The sequence below is a fragment of the Solanum dulcamara genome, chromosome 9 (genome assembly GCF_947179165.1).
Source record: "Solanum dulcamara chromosome 9, daSolDulc1.2, whole genome shotgun sequence".
Lineage (NCBI taxonomy): Eukaryota > Viridiplantae > Streptophyta > Magnoliopsida > Solanales > Solanaceae > Solanum > Solanum dulcamara.
The window spans coordinates 50252354-50261831 of NC_077245.1; the positions used below are offsets into that span (position 1 = coordinate 50252354).

At 33.2% G+C, this 9478-nt stretch overlaps 1 long non-coding RNA gene across 2 annotated transcripts; it reads right to left on the reverse strand.

The window, feature by feature from the left end:
- Positions 1 to 3658: 3658 nt before the first annotated feature.
- Positions 3659 to 9478, reverse strand: LOC129902029 (uncharacterized). 2 transcript variants are annotated; one of them, XR_008770028.1, is made up of 5 exons: positions 9342 to 9478; positions 9210 to 9264; positions 4276 to 4461; positions 4069 to 4161; positions 3659 to 3930 (listed from the first exon to the last, which is right to left on the reverse strand). It is a non-coding gene; the product is annotated as an uncharacterized LOC129902029 (long non-coding RNA). The 2 variants fall into 2 exon arrangements; XR_008770027.1 differs by having other exon boundaries at positions 3659 to 3990.

Genomic DNA, 9478 nt, shown 5'->3' on the forward strand with positions numbered 1-9478 from the left:
GTCCCTAACATTTTTCTCTTTTTCTTTCTCACTTTTCTAGGTGTACAGCTGAAAAACTGATTCCGTAGACATCGCAAGATATATATATACATCTCCCCGTAGTTAAGGAACACCGTAGGTAAGTAATTCACAGAGAGAAACTTTGAAACTTACCTTGGTTTCCTTGTTGCCGCCATAGTACTCTCTCTTAGGTTTAGGTGTCCTTTTTTTCCTTTTGTTCAGCTTTTGGCTGAAATTTTAAATAAGGAATGAACTCCTTAGTCACATATTCAGCATATATAGGTAGGCTTAGGAGGTGACACGTGTCATCCCCTAACGGTGACACGTGTCCAACCCTTATTGGACCAACGTAGCTAGGCAACCAATTAGGGGCTGCCACGTGTCCTTGGTGGGGCCCACCCCTAAGTAGGTGGGTCACCTACTTGACCCCAAGTAGGTGAATCACCTGCTGCCACGTGGCACCTTCCTAGGCTGCCATGTGGCACCTCCTCTTGCTGCCACGTGTCGTCTTCTCCTCTTCTCCGTGGGTTCGTAATCTCGTTTTATTTTAAGAACCCGTGTAATCCTCTCTCCGTAAGCTTGGTATATCCTTAAGTAGCTCAAGTGTATAAAACTTCTAAATCAGTAGCTTACGTAGGTAGACCAAGTCCTATGACTCATTTCTTGGCCTCCAACTCTTTTCGGATTCTCACGACTCTACTTCCAACCTTCCCTCTCATGGGGTGTCTCATTCTCCCTTTCTTGGAGTTGTTTAATAGCGTTGTAGACTATCCGACTCACATAGTAACTTCTAAGAAGCTTAAGAGACATTCCAAGCTCAAGAGTGTGGGGTGTAACATAAGCCTAAACCCAACAAATGAGGAATTAAAAGCGGAAACAGTTTAAAATAGGTAATTTAAAGACAAAAGCGGAAATCTTAGTCATCTATAAAATCTCCACTGATTGGTTCTCACATGTACAAGACTTTAAATATAAAGATACTTAAATAAATACAAATCTCAAAACTCTGTCTCTCGAATAGAATAAAGTAAAAGTAAAGAGGAACAAAAAATATCACCGACATCAACAGCTACTTCTCAAATCCCCTCTAAAAACCTCGGATGGAAAGAAGGAGAAATGGGTCACTGTCCGAGCTCGGAACCTACAAGTGTAGATAGAAAGGGTGAGTACCACCGATAAGGTACCCAACAAGTGAACAACTAAGACTAAGCTAATCTAGTAAGATACACGTACTTATGTCGTACCAACCAACCCCTCATACTACAACCTACATAGAAATCAGCCCAGTGTAACAATTCTAACAGCACAAGTACAGATATCAAGACAACAAGTACAATTAAAATCTCTGTCAAATCACATGGTCAATAATATAGATCCGAGAAAATATTAGGGGTAAAACAGTCCATAATGGTAAAAGATGATGATGCAATGCAATGTCACATATAGTGATGCATATTTGTCCTAAATGACACACATCTGCTGACTAGCAAACCTGAACTCATGGGACCCACACATGGGCCATGTATCCGCTGGAACTATTTTCCATCGGCATAATCATGTTTCACCGAAACTATTTTTCATCGGCATAATCATCTCTCGTTGGAACCATTTCCCATCATCAGAATCCTCAAATAAAATTCCATCTCAAAGTGTCAAAACCAATACAAATAGACAATATCCATGTAAAACACAATGATGGAATGATATAATTGACAATTCACAACTCATATCACGACAATTATATTCAAGTGTTCACAATAGGCCAAGGATCAATTCATATCAAACATAACATGTTAAAGCATCACATTTGCCATTTCTTACCCCATTCTTCGTTATCTAGTTCAACTAAATATCAATTAGTTTCCAAACCACTTTCTTTTACTCTTCAACACATAAGACACGAATACATGATCCTACAAGCTTAAGCATAGGTTTAAAAATTCACTTGCCTTTATTCAACCCCGAACTACTCAGAAATCTGAGCTCTACCCTTACACCGATATTCCGAATCAAGTTAATCTATTCAAATAAGCAATCCCAATAAGAACACGAGTCTAACGATATCCAAATTAATATTTTTCAAAATTGAGCCAAATCTAACCTGAAAAACCCGATTTCGAAAATGAATAGAAATTCCAGAAATTTTTATGTGGAAACTATCCTTGAAGTATTTAGAACTAATACTGAAAACCAATTTGAATTTAGAGTTGAAATTAGCCCTAAACCACCAATTTAAGAAAATTACAAGTTCTTGGTGAAACCCCCAAATTTTGAAGCTCTAAAATCATGAATTTGAATTGAAAATCACATAAAAATTACTGGGTATTGAAAGATTGAAGTCAAAAATACTTACCCACACCAAAATTCTCTATTAGCCTCTTCAAAATTGCCTCTATCGAGCTTCTAGGGTTCAAAAATGGGGAAATAGGATAAAATCCTGACTTTCGGAAAATTCCAGGTCTGCCCAGACATTGCTCTTCATGATCGCGACACCCTATCGCGATGAGGAACTTCGGTCAACTCATTAATTGACTATCGCGATCGCGGGGAAGGCCATGCGATCGGGATGACTTAGTGACCAACATTTCGCGATCGCGACTAGGCCTATGCAATCGTGAATAAGTAAAAGTACAAGCACTAGATTGCATCAAAACACAATAAATTCACCAAGTCTCAAGTCTCTTAATAGACCCTCGAGATTCATTCGGAAATCCAGACACACAAACTTTATATGCTATCATACTAATTTCGACATTCCGGACTCAATAGAACCATCTCAATTCGAACTTGAGATCTCCTTGACCCAAAACTCAAAAATTCGCAATTAAACTAACTACGACTCCCAAAATACTAAAATGAGCTTGAGGCCTCTAAAAATTCAACCAAGGCCACTCCTAGACCTAAAACTATCCCCTGAATCCAACGGAGTCGCCGAAATTGCATTTCGAGTAGCGGAACTCCAAATATTTACCAAAGTCAAAACTTGGCCTAAAATTCTTCAAATTTCCAACTCAAGATTTCAAATCTTTGTTACAACTCCAAAACTGATTTCATAAACTCTCCTACACCAATTTCCATCTTTTAGAGCTACTGGAATCGACGAAATTTTATTTCGAAACTCGTAACTCTAGTTGGTCCCAAATACCACTTTTGAACACTTAAAGCCTTTGAAAACTCAAAACCTCCCAAGACTCAACTTTTTCATAGAATTTTCCAAAACCAACACAAGATACCAATCAGAAATGACTCAGGAAAACTATAGAGAGGGATAAAATGGTCATTTTGCAAATATTGTCAGAAATAACCTTCAGGATCATTACAGACTTATTGTCAAACGTAGCATAATTTTCCACACTTTCAGTAGTTATACTCAGATTCTATTTGATATTTTGGGACTTATCTTGCATTTTTCAAATTACTTGCTTATATGCTTTATTTTTATGTCATACTTATGTCAAGAGGCTTGTTTAGGGTCTTTTAGTTTACTATTCACCATGTTAGATGGTTGCTTGGATTGTGACAATGTCCAATATTTTATATCAATAACAATCCATCACAAGAACCAAGTATAAGTGAATGTAAGCAGAAAAACTTAACAAACAGAAGCATCAATTAGACAATAAACACAAATTTGACATAAATATCAATTAGACATCACGATAGTTTAACAAAATCTGAAAATTATCGTAGGCAAAACAAAAATTTCCTAGCAAATTAATTGGAGATTAAGCTACACTGTTTGTCAACACAAACTACAAAACAATATTCTTGTTCTTTACATGTCCAAATTTCAGCAAAAACAACTAACTTAATCATTTGGAGTTCTTGTTTGGACTCTATGCATTGCACTTTGTATTGGGAGTTCTTGTTGGATAACTGTCTTCTTTCCTTTTCACTTCAAGCCCTTATTTGGTTTGTATCAAATACCACCTGTGTCAGAGGCAGAATTCAACGTCTTAGATGTGGAGACTACTCTGCTGTTAGACATACCTTGTAGTAATCAAAGAGAAAAGTGTCATACAATGACTAAAACTAAGAGTAGTTCTAAAGTAATTAACATATACTTACATTAACACAACTGTAATCAGACTCAAATACAAATACACCTTGTCCAATATCACTCTTTATTGTGCTTGCAGTTGATGATTGGGAAGCATTAAACTAAAATATAACAACATTCAGCCAATTAGACATTAATTTAATTAAAAATTCTCTAATCTTCCGGCCAAAGAAACATAACATTTTTAATAAATTACAAAACAAATAAAGAGTTACCTATTTAGTGGGTTTAGGCCTTGGAGGATTTGTTGGGTTTTTCCTCCTAGATGTGTCAGTAGTTGATGTTGGTGGTGCTGAGTATTTTCTCTTTAAGGAGTAGCAGGTACTTGAATATCCGGTGATACATTGGTTGAAGTTGCTACTGCTTGTGCTCGGTTCTTGGCTCCACTTGTAGCTTTAGACCTAAGTAGACAACCTTTTTTGTTATATTTACTAGACTTGGTAACATAGCATTGCATAGCAATTTTTATTTTGAACAGTCTTTTAATTTTTTCTACCTCTCCTACTTCCTTTCTTCTATTCTTACTTGGCCTGCCAGACATTTGTACAACACCTGGAGGCTCTATCATTAAGTTTGAACTATTTAGCCACATTTTCATGTTTGTTACAGGCTGTATAAAGTGAAAATAGGCGTGTAGATATGTTTCTATTTTGTACTAATCAACAATGGATCTCCTATAGTGCATTGATGTTATGACATGTGCACATGGGATACCTTTTAGTTTCTATGTCCTGCAGCTACAATATATTTTTTTCAAATGCACAATATGATCATTTTGACTCTCTTTCACTTTAAAATCAAAGTCCACATTCCAATGAACTCTACAATTTAGTGACTTCTCCACATTAGCGTTAAACACCTTCAAAGCCATTGGATATATCCCTTTCAATGTCATATGTGATAAGATCTTCGACAATATTTTTATCCAACTTACCTAAGTCATCCAACCTAAGTTTCAATTAAGTCTCAAATGTTGTCCTAACATATTTTCAGAACTTCTTCCTCCGGTCAATACCCTTTCATTTTTTTGACCAGTTGGACAGAATGTGTCTAGCACACATCTGTGTTCACAAACAGGAAATACTTTCTCAGCAGCACCAATCAAATCTTACAGTAAATTGTAAACAATAACTACTAAGAAAGAAATAGAAACTAAGTTGTATGATATTGATAAAAATAGTAAGTAACTATCAAGCAAAATAAACAGTAACTAACTACTAAAAAAAATAACTAGCTAACTAATTGTACAGTGAATTTTATGCTTTGACTTGTTTTTAGTTATACTAGTTGATTAAACAAAATTTTTAAATTTATAATAATCAATTTAAAAATAAATTTCTTTATGTAGAATGTAGCATTATCTAATTAAGATTAACCATTCTTAATTCAAGAAGAAATCTCTTAAAAGTTAAAATGTTAAATTGAGATGCATAAAACTAAGAAAAAAAAGGCAGAGAGGAATAAAGGTTTAAGAATAGAACAAATAACAGTATCATACCTTTTACATGTCACTAATTAGAGTAATTTGATTTTCATTTTCAAGTTGTAAGTCATCTTGCAAGATTTTCATAAACGATCTCCATGTTTTCAATTTTACTACTCCGGTAACAACCTAAGCTATTGAAAATATTTAATTATTTTCATCTTTAGCAACTGCTACAAATACCTGTCTTTTACATACCTCTTTGAGAAAACAACCATTAAGACCTATACACTTCCTACAACCATTCATGAACCCCAACTTCATAGCAACAACACAGAAGTAGAAATTCATAAAAAAATTCCTATCATCTTTATTAGTTATCTTGATAATACATAATACAAGTGATTACAAGATTAATTTGTAAAAGTATATCTCTATAGTCAAAAAGTCTACCAAACTCAGGAACATAATCTCATTGACTTCTTTCAGTACCAGTTTCCTTGTTTTCAAAGAGATTGACTTTTTCATATAGACCCCAAAAATAATTTTCACGAGCTTTTGTATTTTTCATCCTTTAATTGTAGGTTGAGAAATGATCCTCTCTTTTTAATTCTTGGATAAAATTTTAGAGTTGCACAAAAAATTGGTGGTGGTCCTATGACATTTGTGTCTAGGATTTTGTATGTTTTGACTACGAAATTTATACTCCTTTCATCCTTGTTAGCCAATATCATCCATAGGCAATCTTCTCTAAACTTTGCCCTTACATTTTTTTAATCATTCTTCTCATTATCTAACTAGACTCCTTTCTTTAATGCATATTTGGTCAAAGCGTCTCTAAATTCATTAACATTTTCAAATACTTAACCAGCCTGCCAGATAACTTTTTCACAACCTATATCATAGACTACCCTGTTACTCTTTCTCCTAGCCCTTAACTGCCCTCCTTCTTCATCATCACTAACTTACTCACGTTCAGATTCACTAACAAAACTATCTATATCTGATGATATGGCTCATCATCATTACCTCTCAAATTGTCCCTTAAATTTATTTTCTGTTTATCAATGTCTCCATAGCCGTCATTTAACCCAACATCAAGAAATTCATCAAGTTTCTTTTTTTCAGTAAACTGTATTGAAAACAAATGATGAAAGAGCAACAATAAATTCTGAAATAAAAGACAGAATTATAACAGAAAATAAGAACAGTGTTTGGAAAAATAATGTAAGAATAATAAATCGAGCCCACTGAATGCACAGTGTGTCCTTAAGGAAATTATTCCCCTCAATGTACCCAAGGTTTTGGAATGTTTTCTCCCAGGATAGAACGATTTACTCACCAGAATAGCGGTACAACAAATTATGGTGATTTCGAACCACTCGAAGGCAGTATATCACACGAGTTTTTAAGAAGTGCAGAAAAGAAGAAGAAGATGTCTATCAGATTTATGTATTTTTCGTAAGGAACAATTCTGAGGATTAATCGATATATATAGTTTGTTTGCATCCTTTTTGAAAAGGTACCTGTTGGGAAAAGGTTTGCTAAAGGTTTGCAACTTTTCAGACAAGGTTGCAACCTTTCAGAAAAATTTCGTTGCAAAAACGGAGGGAAATATTTTAAATTAATCCGGGAAAGAAAGAAACGGGTCGGGTCACAGATCAGGATTTTTAATTAATTAAATAAATAAATAAATAATATTAATTAATTAAAAAATTAAAGAAAATTTGATCCAAAAAGATTATCAATCAAATCAATTGACCAAATTCGAAGCCGAGCGAGCGACGACGACGACGTCGCGAGGGGAGACCCTCTTCTTGACCCTTTAGCAACATGAAGGAGTGCTTCTACTTTTAAGTAGAAGATTTTTTCTTTTCACCACTTATGTGGGACAAATGCTTATTTCATAAAGCAAGAGAAAACAAATCATTTTTTCCTCCACTTCTTTTCACTTCATTTTTCATTCAACCTATTAATTAAACCCTAATACTTTTTAGCATGAGCCTTGACTTTTTTTGCTTTATTATATTCTCTTACATCTTCTCTTACCACTTTAAGAGTTCTTCAAGACCATCACTTTGATAATCATCAGATAGCTCAAATTCATATTCATTACTTTCTTTTTATTCAAAGTCACCACCAGTAAAGTTATTTTCCTCTAAATAATCATTGACATCTTCATAAAAATATTAACAGATTGTCTGTTGTCCTCACTTGATTTTGATAACTGATACCACCATCCCCACCAACTACAGTAAATTTAGTAAATATTTCATCCTTCTCAAAAGTAAAGTCATTGCACACATATATCTATATTGTATGTCAATTATTTAAAAGTACATCAATATTTAATAAATTCCTATTTTTTGCTAGTTTTATCAAAGGACCACCCTTAGACGCAATATAATTTGTTCCTAACTTAGTAACCTCAAATTCCTAAGCAATATTTATTAGTTGCGAAATAGATAAATGATAAACATCAATATTAGATGAGTATTGAGTCCTATCTCCAATATATATTTGGGGGGCCATATCCCACTCGCGAGCAACCCCTCCAATTTTTCATCTAAAATTAATGTATATTGTAGTCATTATAAATCTACAATTTAAAAAATTAAAACAATAAGCAATAATTTAAAAAGTAAAGAAATTAGCAATTTTTAACAGTTTAAGAGTAAGATGATTAGACAATTAAGACTATTAATCAATTATACAATTTAATAATTTTATACTACAAAAATATAAAAATAGTGCTACTATATCAATCTATTCTCATAATCAAAGAAAAATATTTCATTGTAGTAAGATCAAACAGAAAATAGCTGAGTCCACACATAAAAAAAACACAATCATAGTATTAACAATATTTTTATTATAAGAACAGAAAGATTATCTTTTTATAAGTCTTCTCTAACAAGATTTTATAACACTTTAATCAGATGCACCACAAAGTAATAGCACCACAAAAACAGTCAATATTTTAATAACAAAGTATAACAAATAGTTAACATTCTACTTTGTATCATGCAAGAAGTATAAAAGTGAGTACTTTTTTTATTGGGGTATCAAAAAAAGAGCGGTCACTATTTTTTTGTCTATTTTGTACTCTTTTAATAAAAAAATAAAGCATTAGGTCTATTTTAACCGCACACTATAAATGTATATCTCTAGAATAAAATTATGACTAGCATATATAATGCATTCCCATTTCAAAAAAAGAAAACAAATTTGACTAACCTTATTATTAAAAGTACTGTACTTAGCCTAGTAAACTTTTGGAGGTTGTTTGGATAGATCCCGTTAGTGAAATTGGGGGCTTACTACCACACTTTCTTTAAGTTATGAGGATAACAAATGCAATTGTTATTGCTTCCTCTTTACTTCATATATGTATGTTTGAAGATTTCGTTTGTCTCCTTGACATTTTTTGGTGAAAATCTATTGCTGAAACATATGGATTGCAATAGTTCTAAGATCATTCTTGTTAGATGCTAATAAATTGTGCGTGAAGAAGTATAACTAATTTTTGAGAATTCTGATACAAGAAATATGAATACTATTAATACTGCGTAATTTATTTAAAACAAAGTCCAAGCAAATTCAAATTAAAGCCATACAATCGAAGCCCTAGCAAAATTCAAATCGAAGAAGATACTAACCTACAAAGTGAAACCCTAATAAATTCAAATTGAAGCTCTACAAAATTCAAATCGAAGGAGATACTACCTTTGAAGACAATACTTAACAAGATGAGCAAAATGTTCTGGCAGCAAATGAAGCCCTAGCAAATTTTAAATCAAAATTTAATCAATAGAGAAATGCTAACAAAATAAAAAAAATAACAAAGTAGATCCTTACCGGTATTTAATCAATGTTCTAGATTAAAATTCTTTGATTTTCATAAAAATCAAATGGCTATGTTGTGAGGTTAGGTCTGAAATTTAGTCTGATTTAATTGGGTGTGGAAGAGAAGTGGAAGAGAAACGTTGGTGTAG